Source organism: Harpegnathos saltator, unplaced genomic scaffold (assembly GCF_003227715.2).
Source record: "Harpegnathos saltator strain DR-91 unplaced genomic scaffold, Hsal_v8.6 scaffold444, whole genome shotgun sequence".
Classification (NCBI taxonomy): Eukaryota; Metazoa; Arthropoda; class Insecta; order Hymenoptera; family Formicidae; genus Harpegnathos; species Harpegnathos saltator.
Window position 1 is genome coordinate 154,589 of NW_020230255.1, and position 18,097 is coordinate 172,685.

General features: G+C 34.8%; 1 protein-coding gene across 9 annotated transcripts in view; it reads left to right on the forward strand.

Moving 5' to 3' along the window:
• Naa80 (N-alpha-acetyltransferase 80) overlaps positions 1 to 18,097 on the forward strand; it is a 110,647-nt gene that overhangs the window by 16,141 nt on the left and 76,409 nt on the right. For 4 of the 9 annotated variants that reach the window (XM_025301716.1, XM_025301720.1, XM_025301712.1 and 1 more), the window contains exon 2: positions 10,266 to 10,514. The gene's annotated coding sequence lies outside the window, so the exon portion shown is untranslated. Of the gene's footprint in view, positions 1 to 1,864; positions 2,021 to 4,216; positions 4,357 to 10,031; positions 10,139 to 10,265; positions 10,515 to 18,097 lie in introns of those variants that run through there. The other 5 variants (XM_025301715.1, XM_025301713.1, XM_025301717.1 and 2 more) reach the window with 4 other exon arrangements.

Genomic DNA, 18,097 nt, shown 5'->3' on the forward strand with positions numbered 1-18,097 from the left:
TTCGTGTGTTCTGACATATCGCCGTATGAAATTTGCTCATACGCACATTGAAATAGCGAAAATGCTAAATAATGTTCGTCAACAATTTGAATTATCTGTAATCAGTAAAATCTGTAATCAATAAAATTGTAAGAACGGTCACAGATAATGCCTCAAATTTATAAAAGCATTTCGTATATTTTCACTTGATAATGACGAAATTGAAAAAGAGCCAGAATATTTACAAAACGATGACATTGTTATATCTGAATTTGAACTTCCAAATAATATTGACGACGATTTAGGAGAATTTTCTTTGCCAACAATACAAATGTATGTCACACATATTGAATTTAATTGCAACTACAGATTCATGTGTAGCTCTATCTAATATCAAATACAAAAAATTATATAATTCATTTTCTAAAGCAAGTCTAAAATATAATACATAAATCAAGGCAACAGATATTGAAGAAATCGCGCATACTAAATTACAAGTTCCTTGCCCCAGCCGTTAGAATTCAAGTTATGATGCAGTTTGTAAATTCATATGAGGATAATATGCTATCAATACGATATCTTTTTGCTTGTCTGACAAATAAGAAAGAACTTCTATGTGAATGACACTGTCAATTGTTTCCACGTTATCTTAGTCTTTTAAAAATTTAAAGAATTGTTCATCTTCTACGAAAGATACTGAAGAGCCATTAGAAGATATTCTGGTTTCATTTTTTATATATTCATATTTTTTTGTTTCTGTAATAAGCAAGTTATAAGCAACTATCGATTAAAAATTACTCAAACGAAATTTGCGATCGTTTAGATAAGCCAAGGTTCAAAATGATCGAGATTGAGTTTTTTTAAGAATATACTGTGGTAATGAGAAGTAATGAAAAGTTTAGCATGCACTCTTGATTTGCTACAGAGAGAAAATTATTGTTATTTAGAATGCGTTTTACCAGCTTTGTTGCAACTTAAAATTAATTTGCAGACACTTTACGAATTACCTAATTGCGAACCCTTGAGAAATACTCTAATAGATGACACTAAAAAAAAGATTCGGGAATACTGTATTGAATTTTGACAGTATACGCAGTTAAACTTTATATTATTTCATCTGTGACTGTTCCTAAACTTAAGTTGAAATGGCTAAACTTGATTCCGAAAGCAGGAATTTTTTCAAAAACGACCCTGAACCACGAATATTGTAAAAACTTGCTTATTACAGAAGCAAGAAAATATACGTATATAAAAATTGAAATTTCTAATATCTTCTAATGGCTCTTCAGCATCTTCCGTAGAAGATGAACAATTCTTTAAATTTTTAAAAGACTAAGATAACGTGGAAACAATTGACAGTGTCATCCACATGGAAGTTCTTTCTTATTTGTCAGACAAACAAAAAGATATCGTATCGATAGCATATTATCCTCTCCTAAGATTTAAATGTATTACATTTAAATCCAAGATTTAAATGTATGCTTCAATATGCATGGTATGCAAATTGGTATCCAAATTAGCTGACGAAAGAGAAATGTTTTTAAATGTTAACCAACTATGCTTTCCTCCAAATATTTATAATAAAAAATGTGTATGTGAACAACATAATTCATTTATAAAATGTTCGTGGTGCGACAAAGTTTTGTTTCCAATGTTTTTACTTGAATTTTCATCCACTGCGAAGCGATGGAAACATTTTATAATATGTAGACATTTATAAAGTTTGTATTTGATTTTGACATGTATAAAATTTATACGTTGCTTGAAAAATATATAATCAGTTCATACGATTTATATATTTTTTATTTCATATTGCGTTCAAATATCCCGAAGTGTCCTTATTTTTTTACATAAAAACGAAATAAATTAAAAAATAAATAATTATTAATAACGTATTACTATATGTCGAAAATTAAAGAAAAAAAGAAGAAAAAACCATGAAGTGAAGCAGTCGTCGGTGGGATCCGAACGCTCGCCGCCGGTGCAAAAATCTATGTGTGGGAGCCTTAGTCTCCTCAGCTACGCCGCTTACTTGAAAGAGGTCGTAAAGTTAGTGCTTATGTGTGACGTAGTTGCGTGACCCTAACTTTGTCTCTTAAATTCTCTTAAACAAAGGCGCATTGGCACGAACGGCTCTAGGGTTTTCATACATACCTACATACAAGCTATCGAACGCACTATGACTCGTTCGAAAAACGATTTTCTAATTGGCGTCATCTCCTTGTTAGTATATAATTATTTCTTTGGTTATATTACTAATTATAGGATATTTTGTGTATGTTTATATACAGAGTATATAAAAAGTTCCGGGACCCCTGAATATGTCAGAGAGGTTACGTTTTAGAAAAAAATGTTAAATATGAATATGTAGGGTTTCAAGAAGTCTATCTATTAGTCTTATCAGTTTGATTTTGAGTAACGTTGCCATGGTCAGGTAAAGGACAACTTAATCTTTTAAAATAGAAAACCCATTTTTTATTACATCATTTTTTTCTACCAATTAATTTTAACAACTTCTGTCTGAAACATTTTTTTATTTGCCTAATATTTTTTTAGATATTTAAAGAAAACTTGGTAACTTTTTCAGTATTTAATTTGCTATATTTGGCTAAACTACTCGTCAGAAGAAAAAATAGTACCAGATGTTTTTACTCTATTTGATCTCAAGAATATATTATTATAATAGCGCCTTGACTTTTGTTAATTTGATGATTTTGAAATTTCCAAAGGTTGATAAGTTAACAAAAGATAACGCATTATTGTAATTCAAGCAGCCGAGAAGTCAACCACCTGAACTTGCCTATAATGACATGATATGTACAATATCTATACGCGACTCAATTAATTATAATGTCGTCGATAATGCTAAATCGTGTAGTAAAAAGTATATCACATATAAAAGGTATATCACATACTCGTGTACACCTTGTATATACCATATTTTCCAAAAATAACGGACTTCCCCCCTATCTCAGAATCTATGTATTATAGGGAAAAATGACTCAAACAAAAGTTTTAGGGTTCATAAAGTTCTGTTCTTTTGTGATCTCAAATTTGACCTTGACCTCGACCTCGAAGGTCATTTGAAGATCAACTTGTGTTTTTTAAATGGGTACCCCTATTTTTTATTACACTGTTTGTTTCTACCAATTAATTTGAACAACTGTTGTCTAAAACATTTTTTTATTTGCCTAATATTTTTTTAGATATTTGAGGAAAATTTGATAACTTTTTCAATATTTAACTTACGATATCTCGTTAACTATTTGTCGGAAAAAAAAGTGGTACTAGACTTTCTTGCTTTATTTAGTCTCAAGAATATATTGTTATAATAGAACCATGAAAGAAGGAGGGCGTACTAAGTGGCGACGGGACGCCGTGCGTTCGAGACCTGCATCTTATTTTCGTTCCGAAGAGAGAAAAATATCGAGAGTGCGGTAAGTCGCTAGACCGGGAATCGGACCCGAGTCTTTCGCTTGCCGGGCGACTGCTCTAAACCACTGAGCTACTTGACGCTCACGACATTCTCTTCTCCCTAAATAACGTTGAGAGATGTCGTTCGGAAGCGACATCTCTAGTGCTATCCCGAGCGCACGGCGACTACAGAGAGAGGCATTGTTATTTGTACCTGGTGGTACAAGCTGACAGTCTCTCAAAGTCAAAGGTTGCTATCCTTTAAGACCTGCTGTCCATGTATGCCGCCCTGACTTTTGTTAACTTACTTCAAAATCATCAAATTAACAAAAATCGGGGCACTATTGTAACAATATATTCTTGAGACTATATAAAGCAAGAAAGTTTAGTACCACTTTTTCTTTCGAGAAATAGTTAGCGAGATATCGTAAATTAAATATTGAAAAGTTATCAAGTTTTTCTCAAATATCTCAAAAAGTATTAGGCAAAAAAAGAAATGCTTTAGACAACAGTTGTTCAAATTAATTAGTAGAAAAAACAGTGTAATAAGAAATAAGGGTTTCCATTTAAAAAACGTAAGTTGACCTTCAAATAACCCTCAAGGTCGAGGTCAAGGTCAAATTTGAGATCACAAGAAAACAGAACTTTATGAACCCTAAAACTTTTGTTAGGGTCATTTTTCCCTATAATGCATAGATTCTGAGATGGGGAGGGGGGGGTCCGTTACTTTTAGAAAACTTGGTATATATTTATTTATTCATTTATTTATTTATTTATTATATGTATTATTTATTTATTATATGTATATGTTTGACTAATCTAGGAGCAGTTCCATGCATATGAATACAGTTAAATTAAAGATGTCCAGATGGCGTGTACAGGGTGTCCCAGAACAACCAGATTTCCCCTTAGGGGATGAAAGGAGGTGCAATTTGGAACCAAATGTTCATCTACCACTTTTGGGTCAGAAAATTAGTTTATGAGTTATTAACTAATGCATCTGACCAATCAGATTATTCGATGGGCGGGCATACAGGGGAGTAGGATTTAAGTATTAATTGTAATCTATCAAATTGAAAATTTTCAAATTCATAGAGTAAGAAAGAAAAAAATGGCCGCGGAGACATTTTTTAAATAACTCCATAAATAGAAGTCGGGTGATGTCAAGTCGACAGATTGCGCTGGCTGTTATTAGCTCACCTCGTCTGATCCACATGCCATTGTAGCGTCTATTCAAATAATTTCTTACAACTTTCGCATAATGTGGTGGAGCTCCATTTAATTCAATCCACATTCTGAGTCTTGTATACAAATCAACATCTTCAAGTAATCCTGGTAGATCATTCTTTAGAAAAACTAAAAAATTCAGACCGTTTACGTTACCACCAAAGATGTATGGACCAATTAGCTGTTAATAATATCGCACCATACGTTAATACTTCAGCGATGTTGATTTGTCTACTACTAACGAAGTACTAACAAGGGTTAACATCTGCCCAATAATGATAATTGTGTCTGTTTAGTTATCCACTATTATGAAATGTTGCTTCATCACTAAACATTGCATAATAAAAAACCTGGATTATTCCTAATCATTTGTTAGGCCCAACGGCAAAACTGTAAACGTATCCTCATATCATTTGGTGTAATAGATCGCGTTATGTGATATGGATGATATCTGTGGCTTTTTTAAATTCTTAGAATGGTAGTTCTAGATATACCTATCTGTCTCGCCATTTGACGGCTACTAATATGAGGATTGAGGTAAATTGACGCTAAAACGATCAATATACGTACGTTGTTCTCTTCATAATCATGAGTTTGTCTCCTATGTACCAAGTTACTAAGTTACCTTGTTGAACTATTAAATAAATGTTTCGAATAATAGCAACATGCGGATAACACCGGTTTAGACACCGAACTTGATAAAGAGCAACAGCTTGACGTTAATTATTACGACATTCACTAAGAATAAGCAACATGTCAACTCTTTCTTGCTCCACCATATGCGAGAATTGTAAGAAATTATCTGAATAGACGCTACAATGACATGTAGATCGGACGAGGTGGACCAATAGCATGGCCAGCGCGATCTTCCGACTTGACGTCACCCGACTTTTATTTAAGGGGTTATTTAAAAAATGTCGTGTACGAACGCGAACCCACAACTCGAGAAGACATGATTCAGAGAATTGAAATTACTTGTAGAAACATACCACGGGCTGTATTACTAGAAACTGTTAGCCATTTTGAGCGAAGGATCGCGTTATGTATTTAAAAGAATAGAAACATCTTTGAACATCTTTTATAGTATGTTTATAAAAAATCGTGAGAGGCAAGGGGACTCACATAAATCAAGCACCCTGAATCGTGAAAGGCGCGCGCGCGCACGCACGCACGCACGCACGCACGCACGCACGCACGCAACAGAGGTGTAAATCCGACCGTGCAACCTCCACGCGGTACACCATGCAGATAATGCTGATGCCGGCGGTATTGTAACTTTCAAACCTCATAACTCGGAAAGTATTCAATGAAACATAACTTATTTATAATGTTTTGAAAAACTCTCGAGATAAGCTACAAGAATATGTAATGAGAAATAGAGATTTCCATTTAAGAAATTGAAGCTGACCTTGACGTGACCTTGACACGTTCACTCAAGATCAAACCAATGACGTAATCTTATGTCCCCTTTCGAATTAAACAACTTTTTTCTGAAACATTTTTTGATAAAACCTCCTTTTCGAGATATTCGCATGTATTGATTAAAATGGTCCACCCTGTATATACATATACAGGGTGTCTTAAAAATACTGGAACCCCCGGATAACTTTGCAGGATCAAGTTTTCATAAAAAACTTTAATTACAGAAGTTGCAGAAAATCGAGTAACGGACTTGATGGTGACCTTGAATTTAACCTTGGCTATGACCTTCAAGGTCATTTGGAGGTCAACTTGCGTTTTTTTAAATGGAAACCCTTATTTCTTATTACACTTCTTTTCTACTAATTAATTTGAACAACTTTTGTCTAAAACATTTTTTTATTTGTTTAATATTTCTTGAGATATTTGAGGAAAACTTGATAACTTTTCCAATATTTAACTTACGATATCTTGCTAACTATTTGTCGGAGGAAAAAATGGTACTAGACTTTCTTGCTTTATTTAGTCTCAAGAATATATTGCTACAATAGCGCCCTGATTTTTGTTAACTTACTGACTTTTGGAAATTTCAAAATCATCAGATTAACAAAAATCAGGGTACTATTGTTATAATATATTCTTGAGAATAAATAAAGCAAGAAAGTCTGGTACCACTTTTTCTTGCGACAAATAGTTAGCGAAACATTGTAAGTTAAATATTGAAAAAGTTATCAAGTTTTCCTCAAATATCTCAAAGATATTAGGCAAATAAGAAAATGCTTTAGACAAAAGTTGTTCAAATTAATTGGTAGAAAAAATAGTATATTAAAAAATAAGGATTCCCATTTAAAAAACGCAAATTGACCTCCAAATGACCTTGAAGATTATGGCCAAGGTCAAATTTAAGGTCACCATCAAGTCCGTTACTCAATTTTCTATAACTTTTGTATTTAAAGTTTTTCATGAAAACGATCCTGCAAAGTTATCCGACGGTTCCGGTATTTTTAAGACACTCTGTATATAAGGTATATACGAGTATATGATATGATATGATACAACTTCTTACCACACTTTTAGCATTATCGACGGCATTATAGTTAATTGAGTCGCGTATAGATATTGCACATATCATGTCATTATAGGCAAGTTCAGGTGGTTCACTTCTCGGCTGCTTGAGTTAAGGAGGAACATCACTATGGGTCCAAAAAAAGCCTTTTTCTCAAATCTTTTTTTACTATTTATTGAATTATTTAAGGATTGGGAGAAGAATATATTATTAAGGATACTTTGAAGTAGTTTTATACAAATTTTCATTATAAGATAATAAAAATTAATAAAGATATATACAATAGAGTGCTGGTCCGAAAAAAATTCTTCCAACAGTGAGATCGATATCTCTAGCATGGTTCATCTGAAACAGAAAACTCAAATATTTTTTTAATCTACATAAATGTAGTTTTCGTTAAGCGTGACCGTTTTTCTAAATTAATTTTTCTCAAAATAGCTCAAATTTCTCAAATAGATGTTAAAAAAAAATCCTCGATTTTTCCAACATTTTTTTTCCATCTCAGGAGGTTTTAAGAAATAGTAATTTTCAAAATAAAAAAACGGCTACGCTTAACGAAAATTACATTTATGCAGATTAAGAAAATATTTGAGTTTTTTTCAGATGAACCATGCCAGAGATATTGATTCCACTGTTAGAAAAATTTTTTACGGACCGGCACTCTATTCTATATATCTTTATTAATTTTTATTATTTTTTAATAAAAATTTATTAATAATAATTTGTATAAAACTACTTCAAAGTGTCCTTAATAACATATTCTTCCCCCAACCCTTAAATAATTCATTAAGTAGTAAAAAAAATTTGTAAAAAAGGGCCTTTTTTGGTCACAGTGGTGTTCCCCCTTAAGATCCATACGAGAAGATGTAGATACTTAAATGGAAATGCATATAAAAATATGGAAATGAAAACAAAAATTACGCTTGTAGCGAGAAAGATTTTGAATCTTGTGTGCACTACCGGGTATCTAGGTGCCCATCTGTGCACATTTTTTGAAAAATTTTTATATTCCGGTGAAAATTTTTTCAAATCCGTCCAGATTTTCACGATTGAACCCTTTTCTTATCAAAATCTGCTTTTAGAATTTTACTTTCAAATTATTAACAAAGAAAATTATAGCTTTTATCTAATGTATGCGCCAAGCACAACCGGGGCACCCGGGTACCTACGCATGGAAATATACGAATTACGTTTGATGTCTCAATTTAAAATACGTTTCATTTATTTTAATGATTAAGATTATTAAATAAATAAACACGAAGGTTTTTACAATAAAAACATATTTTTGCTAAATTATGTGTACATTTATTAGGTTTTTTCCAATGAAAAAACTTTATTCTGCTACATTATTCGGCGCACTCTTTACATTAAATTAACGATAACCGCATGCTCATCACAGACAGGTTTATTACAAGCAAGACTTTCTAGTCTTCCTACTTTTTTTATAGCTTGCTTATAGCAAAGGTGGCAAGATCCAGTCACAATTTTCCTGCTGATGCGATCCAACTGCTGTGACGCTTTAGGAGCGTATTCGACTTGTATCAAGGATACTCTCTATAGCTAACTTTGTTGAACGATATCTCATGATTTGTACATTTTGAGATCTGTCTTTAACTATCGGCATCGTAAGTTCTTCACTTCTACTCGCGCTGATCCTTATTCTAGTTCTTGTTGCTCCTCATTTTCTTTGTCGCCACTTTCTTCGCTATCTGAGGCCTCAGCCGCTGGTGCTGGCGTCTGCGCAGAAAACCAGTCCTCATCCCCGCTGTCAGAAGGGCCTAAACTTTCTTCGTCGAAATCACCGAGTAATTGTTTTAAATATTGGTCTTGTTCCTCACGAGACAATCTAAAATAAGTGCACAAATAAATAAAATCATGTGCTTACAAATATCCTTGTTGAGACCTTGTCTCGCACAAAAATATTTATTTCAATTTATTTTGCGTACTCAGCTCTCGATAATAGCTCCATTTTTCTGTTACTTCTATACATAAAAATTACGATTTTTCACACTTTACAATTTATAGAACACTAATAAATCTCGAAAAAGTAGCAAAAGAAAACAGTAAGTTCGTTTATTTTTATTTTCTTCATCATCGTTTGTCTTCACCTAATAATATGTTTCATTATTACGTGTTAATTGTATTTGTTAATCACATTGCATGCTTATATCTGAGTGCCCACGATATTCAAAAAAATGTCAATTACATAAGAATTTATCCCATTGCAGATGTTTATAAAATATACAACTGTATTTTTGATATATACTTGTTCTCTCTCTTAGAACAACAATTGAATATATAATATATAGAATGTATTTTTTAAATATTCCAATATTTTTCAATATTTTAAAAGTTGATTTTTTGGATCATTTAGGCAAAATCATGAAGAAAATTTCATACGAAAATATACGTTCAAGCCGCATGATCGTTCGATATAATAATAGCTGCGTTGAGTATATATTGTACGTTGAAGAACACGTATTTATTCTCCTACAAATCAATATGTACTAACCTCTGGCTGCACACAGTTAGACAGCCTTCCTAAAGTAAGATAGTGTGAGTACTCCCCACTACTCCCCTTTGAAGTTTTGGAGCAGCTGCCGCTCGTAAGACTTTGAAACTAGCTGAGCGGTTACCTGGCTAATCACCTCTTGTAAGCGGTGCACTTGTCTGTATATCCGGAAAATATCTTTTGCACCTTTCTTTATGTTATAATTATTTAATAGAAGCCCGTAAAAGCGATTGCTCTTTCTTAGAAAATAAATATATAAGAAAATCTATTAGTGAACACCCGGGTACTCCGGTTGTGCTACAGCGTTGGTAATTTTAGTTGTGTATACAAGGGTTAAGACTCATATAACGTTATTTTTTATTACATGTTTATAATGCATTACCACATTAAGTATCTACATCTTTTCGTAAGGATCTTAGCTCAAGCAAAGAAGTCAACCTGAATTTGCCTATAATGACATGCCTATAATGCCATGATGCGTGCAATATCTGTACGTGACTCAATTAACTACAATGCCGTCGGTAATGCTAAATCGTGTGGTAAAAAGTTGTATCACATACTCGTATACACCCTATATATATATATTTATTTATTTATTTATTTATTATATGTATTTATTTATTATATGTATATGTTTGACAAATTTAGGAGCAGTCCCATGAATACGAATATAGTTAAATCAAAGATGTCCGGATGGCGTGTTAGATCGCAGTAAATCGCGATGCAGGCATATAGTTGTTCGACGTAATACGGAGGGGATAAAATCGACCAAAATATCGTTCTTACGTGTTCTGAGAAAATGATGACATCGCTGCACCATTCTCGCCGTATTGAGTGTTGTGTCCAGTTGGTCTACAAATAATCTCCATTATCATTACATTAAAAAAGAAGAAAACAGTAAGTTCGTTTATTTTTATTTTCTTCATCATCGTTTGTCTTCACCTAATAATATGTTTCATTATTACGTGTTAATTGTATTTGTTAATCACATTGCATGCTTATATCTGAGTGCCCATGATATTCAAAAAAATGTCAATTACATAAGAATTTATCCCATTGCAGATGTTTATAAAATATACAACTGTATTTTTGATATATACTTGTTCTCTCTCTTAGAACAACAATTGAATATATAATATATAGAATGTATTTTTTAAATATTCCAATATTTTTTCAATATTTTAAAAGTTGATTTTTTGGATCATTTAGGCAAAATCATGAAGAAAATTTCATACGAACATATTACAAAAGGGCTTCATTTCTGATATATCTGATAGATTATTACACATTCTATAAAGTTATTGTTTTTCTTAATAATTGTCTAAATAGCAAGAGGTTTCTTTTTCAAATTTGAACCAATATATAATATAAGCAAAGTATTCGTTCTTTACTTATCATTTATCAAAATTTTGTAGAAAGTGAATAACACAAAAATGGAATTTAAATAACATTAGTGTTTCGAACTCGTACGCCAGTAAACGGGAAATCAAATCCTTTTATTTTGATTTTTATTACTTTATTAGTTACCTAAAAAATACTTATACATTTCGATAAAACTATTAGCCTGGGAAATATTTGTGCTTCAGTATTTTAAAAATTCCATCTCTACGCTACTGCTTTTTAATTTAAGAGAAAAGAAAGTTTATGTTAAAACTCAGGAATTTCGTGTAGCAAGATTACATTAAAATATATATGAGCTTTTGAATATATTTTCTCTCGCTACAAAATTTTAGTCTTTTTTTAGGTCTTTAATTTATTTAATTTTTAAGTTTTTAATTTCTTAATAAATATTTTTTTAACTTAGTTTTAGTAATACTGCAAGAGAATAGATAATAATTCTTTACGAAGAAATATATCGTTGAAATAACATAGATAGCATAGAAATGAGTAAATGTTTAGATAATTCATTTTAAAAAAGACCTATACACAGAATTAGAAAAACGTATAACTGAAGAATTCTTGAAAACTTACTCATAATTAAATCTGTTTGGAATATTCTTTAAAAGTTCATTATAACAAATACTTAATAATTCAATATTTTGAACACTAAGAATTCATGAAATATTATAAATATATTGTTTGTTACGGATATTATCTGTGTGATACTGTATTTAGCAGACATTTGTTACTTTCAGCATATTTAGCAGACATATATTATTTTCAGTATTTTTTCCTTTCATGAAAACTAAATATATCTGATATAATTATTATATTATATATATAATATATAATTGTGTATATTATATATATATTATATATTTTATATAATATAATTATATTATATTATTTTATATAATTATTTTCACTCTATATATAGAAGAGAATTGTTACCTAGTAAGTACCAATTAATAGTAACATTAAAACAATATTATAATTTTTCACTCTAAACGATATAATTGTTACATATTCATACCACGTTACGTTATGCTGTATTTATATTAATGTATGTTGCACGTGCGCGCGCGTGTGTATATGCGAACGTGCGCGATATGTGTGGCGTGTATATAGTAATATGATACGAGCGGCATGCGAATAATTGTTATTGTTCCGCCTTTAACTGCCAGCCAATAGTTATCACCACTAAAAGGCAGCTATTTTCGGTGAGCTTGCGTCTATAGAGTTCGTTCCACAACGTCGTTCGCGTTGATTCGCCAATTTTCTTTTATTAATACCTCGAAATTCCACATGATTTTTTTTATAAAATGACAAGAGTCTTCATATTAAATAGCGGGATTCTGTAATTCGTTAACGATAACGACACTGTCATTGTGCATCTTTTTTGCCATATATTATACTTTTACAATGATAATGTCGTTATCGTTAATGAGTTACAGAATTCGGTTACTGCGCTAGGTTAACATGTTCTATTTTCATGCGTGGGTCAATGCTGGGAGATCATAGATATTTTCCACAACAAAAGCTTTCTACGCATGCGTGATGTGACGTACAGCTTGAAGTAAGCAATAACCAATGACAGTTGTAGACGCAACATAATGGTTTGTAGGGAGATCTATATAAAACATTCAATCGTCTGTCCGTTGCTATTTGCCTGCTCGACTATAGACATTATAAAATAAAATATATTGTATTTATTGATACTTATGAATAACATTCTGCTTCTTTCATAGAAACTTTCCTTTCTCTCTACAATTCCTTCATATTTTTCTTTTTAGGCGAGGAACCTTACGATATCCTAAAATAGATCATTGAGGTTACCATAGCGTTTGCTTAATGTACGTGTGCAAAAATATATTTCGATCCCCCCAGCACTGGCGTGAGTTTGAATATCTTACGTCAAATACCTTATATAAAAGTGTTAAGGCTCCAGTACCGCGATTCTGTAACTCGTTATTGGAGTTAACGACAGTTCCGTTATTGTTACGCAGCTTTTCTACGGTATACAAAAGCTGCGCAACGATAACGAAACTGTCGTTAACTCCAATAACGAGTTACAGAATCGCGGTACTGGACCGCGACTCTGTAACTCGTTATTCTCGAACTCGCGCGAACCCAGTACGCGCGAGACGGTCGTGTGTAACATTTTGGGGGCTCGTCCGGGATCGTAACGCGAAACGATCGAGATCGCAACGCGAATCATTGCCACGCGAGCCGCAAGTGAAAGTGAAAGAGAGAGAAAATATGAAAAGTGAGGATACGTAATGACAACTGAGGCAAGAAGTTATGCAGTCCTCAGCCGACAGAAGCGCATTAGGTCAAATAAGTCGGTAGCGACGGAAACGGAGGCGGCAAGCTCCGAAATAACAGAGGATGCAGTTAGAGGTGTTACAGGATATGTTAAGGAGGTCCGAGCGATGAGGGAGGAACGGTTACGTTTGCTGGAGCAGCTGCAAGAAAGAACAGCACAACAACAGCAAGATACAACAGACTTCGTTTCCAATTTCTTTGTCATCTAAGCAAATTAAGGTAATTATTTAGAAGACGGGCCTCACCTTGGATTTCGCTCAAACTCACCTATCTTGTGTATTTTGACGTGTAGAAGCCGAATCTGCAAGTAAAAATGGTCGCTCGGCTCTAGTTTGCGAGAAATAAATAGTTAAAAAGTGACACATGCGAGGTTAGGAAATCTGTCATGTCGGTAATACAAACTTATGGTCTGTTCTTTTTAGTCGAAAAGTGTAAAATGGTACATGTTGAGGAGGGGCGAAGCCCTCTCCCCAAAAGACATTTTCATATATTAAACATATGAATGTTTGCTATTTTTTTAGCTCATGTATCAGTGATTATTACACAATAAAAATAACCACTGATACATGAGCTAAAAATTCATATGTTTAATATATGAAAATGTCACAAACATATGTATACATACAGTACCAAACATATGTGTATACACACACACACACACACGGGGAGGGTGCGGGAGGGGGGGCGAAGCCCCCTTGCATCCCCCGTGTGCGTGTGCGCGCGCGCGCGCGTGTGTGTGTGTGTGTGTGTGTATGTGTGTTGGTACTGCATGTATATACGTGTTTGAGACTTCTTCATTTGTTACATATCCCTCTCTCGCACCCTCCTCGTTCTCGTTGCGCCTTGAAAGTTATATCCATAAATCTCTGTATTACCGATATGACAGATTTCCTAACCTCGCATGTGTCACTTTTTAACTATTTATTTCTTGCAAACTAGAGCCGAGCGACCATTTTTACTTGCAGATTCGGCTTCTACACGTCAAAATACACAAGATAGATGAGTTTGAGCGAAATCCAAGGTGAGGCCCGTCTTTTAAATAATTACCCAAATTAAAACCGATATTTTTTATGGAACTGTGCCTCTATGCGAATATCTCTGTCAATTTGAATTGATAACACGGACTAACGAGGGAGAGATTTAGTTTTACATTATTTTTAAATAAAGAACGCTTACTCGTTCAAGTATATGTTATTTTGTTTCAGGGTAAAGATGTTCCATTTTTTTCTGATTCTGTCGTTTCCATCGTCAATTTTCTATCGATTATTCAAGGAGGCTGCCTCTCCCACGGTTTTTGACCGTGATTTTTCCGTGGGGCATTGGGCGAATGCCGAGGCAGAGACTTGGGGTGTTCTTCAAAAGAACGTGGGTCCATAGGAGTTTCTCCCCTCGCTGTCCGAGGAGGAGTTAAGGAGGAAACGGACGAAAAAGTAGAACAACAAGCGTTTTAGAAAGGTCCTGGAAACTGATCACCTCCTAGAGGACGGGGATAGAGATGGTGCTCTGAAGGCGAAGAGTCAAGATCCTCAGAACCTTTGATTGAGATTAGGAATTCACGAAGTCCGGTAACCTGTAGTAGCAGCTCAGAGTAAGACAGGAGCCATGATCTCTGGAGTCAAGGAAGAGGATGACGTTGTCTAGGAAAATTGTAGGGATGACAATTTTTCGAAGAGGAGAAGTAGTGTTATGTCCGAGCCACAAAGTTTGTGGCAGTGTCCGTTGTCCGCCAGCCTTAGGCATCTGATACCGATTTTGACAGCTGAAGGATGATTGTCTGAACGAATGATTGTCCGACGGAAAATCGATGAGAAGAAAACAACAGTTGAGAGAGGGTCATGAGCCGTCGCCGCGAGCTGACGTGTCGCAAACGCTATTCTTAATTATTGTTAGAACAAGAGAATTCGTTAATAAATGAGAGTTTGTACATATTTGAAGTAAAAAAGAATACTTTCTTTTTTCTTAAAAGTCTTGTCCAAGTTCATTTCGCGAACCTGGTACGCGCGAGACGGTCGTGTGTAACAATATACACTCAAACGCAAAAAACCCGGTACACTAAAAATTTGGGAAAAAATTACAAAATTTCAAATGATCATAACTTGGTAAATAATGAAGATACAAATATGCGCAGAAATGCAAAATGAAGCTTGAAACGTCCTCTTTAAGAATATCTGAATGGCAATTATGCTCGGCCATTTTTTTCAAAATGGCGGATGATAAAGTGAGAGGATGCAAAATTGATAATCAAAGGTCCGTGTTTGCGATGGCGCATGGTGTGCATCAGGTATCGCAGCGTAATGGGACCAAATGCACATAGTGTATGTAGTGAAAGTATAGAGTGTTATCTTTAAAATGCTACTTTACCGAGCTCGATGTGATCATTTTTCACTGAGTTGTTCCAAATTTTGCTAAAAATGCGGTTTTCTTGTTAAATTTGCATAATTCAGTGAATAAGTATCGCATCAAGCTCTATAACGAAGTATTTTAAAGAAAACATTCTATACTTTTAGGTACTTTTCGTCCCATTGAGCTGCGACACTTACTTTGCTCCATGCGCTGTCGCACGCTCGAACCTTTTTTTAGCAACTTTTCATGTTCTCCTTTTTATCACCCGCCATTTTGAAAAAATATCATTGTGCACAATTTCGATAGATCTTTCGAAAAGTACGGTTTCAAAGCTTTCAAACCGTTTTTGAAATTTGCTGCTAGGATATTTAGGTGTCGAGATATTCAATTTCGAATTTGCAACAAATGTCGATTCAGCGAGGCTTAAGGGGCTAAGAAGCTCTGCGGTTCGTTTGGCTCTTTCATAATTTCAATAGCTGTGTTCATGTTTCTCTATATAATAATTTACATAACCTGCACAATATATTCAATGATTTGCATTTATTATTTTGAAAGCCAGGGAAATGAAAGTAAAATTCAATTTAGGTTCTTCATTTTGCGTAATCGATATTACGTAATAAAGATGAATTGCGTTTTAAGATACCGCTGTCATTAGCTCAAATTATGGTTGTAAGTCTTCCCAATATAAACCGCATGGAGTTTTACTGGTAGGAAAAGTCCCATTGTATGTAGTGTGTGTGTGTGTGTGTGTGTGCGCGTGTGTGTGTGTGTGTGTGAGTGTGTGTGTGTGTGTGTGTGTGGATTTGTATACCACAAGGATAAGGACCCCGTGGTTCGTCAGCTCCACAGTATTTCAAGATTTCACACCCTCCTTGTGGTGTGTGTGTGTGGTGTTACACTCCTCGTTCGTCACTCCTGCAGTAATTAATGACTCCAAACCCTCTCTGCTATGTGTGTGGTGTGTGTGTACTAATAGTGGGTATGACTGCCTCGTGCGCGTATTACCTCATTCATATGATCAGGCATACTCCTTATTAGTCTTTTAATTTCATCCTGTGTAATTGTATTCCATTCGTTTTCGAAAATTATTCGCAGTTCTCGCAGTGACTGAGGAGCAGGTACGTGATTTCGTATTTTGCTGCCGAGGTTGTCCCATAAGTGTTCGATTGGATTTAAATCTGGACTATTTGCTGGCCAATCGAGTCGATTTATGCCAACTTCATCGAAGAAATCAAGCATTCTTCTCGCAGTGTGTGGTCGAGCATTGTCTTGCATAAACAAGAAGTTCTCTCCGATGAAGGGTGCGTACGGAACAACATACGGAATGAGTATGTCTTCCACGTATACATCTGCGTTCATATTCTTGTCAAAAAAAGTGCAAATCTGTATGAGCATTAGCTGAAATTCCTGCTCAAATCATTACAGAGCCATTGTATTGTTAGCTATACCTCTCACTTACCGTACAGACTGCAAATCGTTCTCCACCGCGACGATAAACTCGTTTTCGTCCATCTGGAGAATAGACACAAAAACGAGATTCATCGCTAAAGAGTACTTTGCTCCAGTCTGCGTAAGTCCAGTCTCTATGCTCAACTGCAAAATTGAGTCGAGCTACGCGACATTTAAGCAAAGGTACAGCTGCTGGCCTGCGCGAAAGCAGATTTTGTTCCTTTAATCTTCTCCGAACGGTGTTAACGGATATATTAATGTTGCGGACATCCCTTAAATTGTTTCTAATTTGAACAGATGTTCGATGTCTGTCTCTTAACGAATTTGAAACAATAAATCGGTCATCATTGTGATTGGTACATCGAGGACGTCCCGAACCAGGCCTTCTATGGAATGAATTGGTTTGTAAGTACCTGGCATAAGCACGTTGCACAGTTGACACTGACAAATCAAGTGCCTGAGCAACGTACCTTCGACTTCTGCCATCTTCAATTAAAGCAATAACTTGAGCAGCCTTTTCAGGATTTATCGTCGCCATAATCGACGCAATAATTTCGATGCGAAACAATCAATTATGGTTTAAATTGATGAAGTTGCACGAAGTAACGCGCCTCGAAAGGAAAAGATCACGGAAAAAGAAAAGTCGCACGAGGCAGCGCTTATCGGAGTGAACACGTTCGGAAAAGGAAAATTGTTTGTCTTTGTTTATTGTCTTGGCACATACATTTAAGAAAAATCCAGTCAAGCCAGGCGTTAAAGCCCGGCGCACCGACAGAATCTCAGTCAAGCCAGAACGTAAGCCCGGCGTACTGACTGGACTCGCGAAGTCCAGCGTACAAGAGATAGTACAAGAGATAGTGCCACTATCGGCGGTGGACCGTACGAAGGCCAAAAGCTGTACGAAGGCAATCTCTGATCGTCTCCGCGGGCACTCTTATATGCCCTGGGCAGCTCGAACTCGCGTGCGAGCCGAGGGGCTCGCG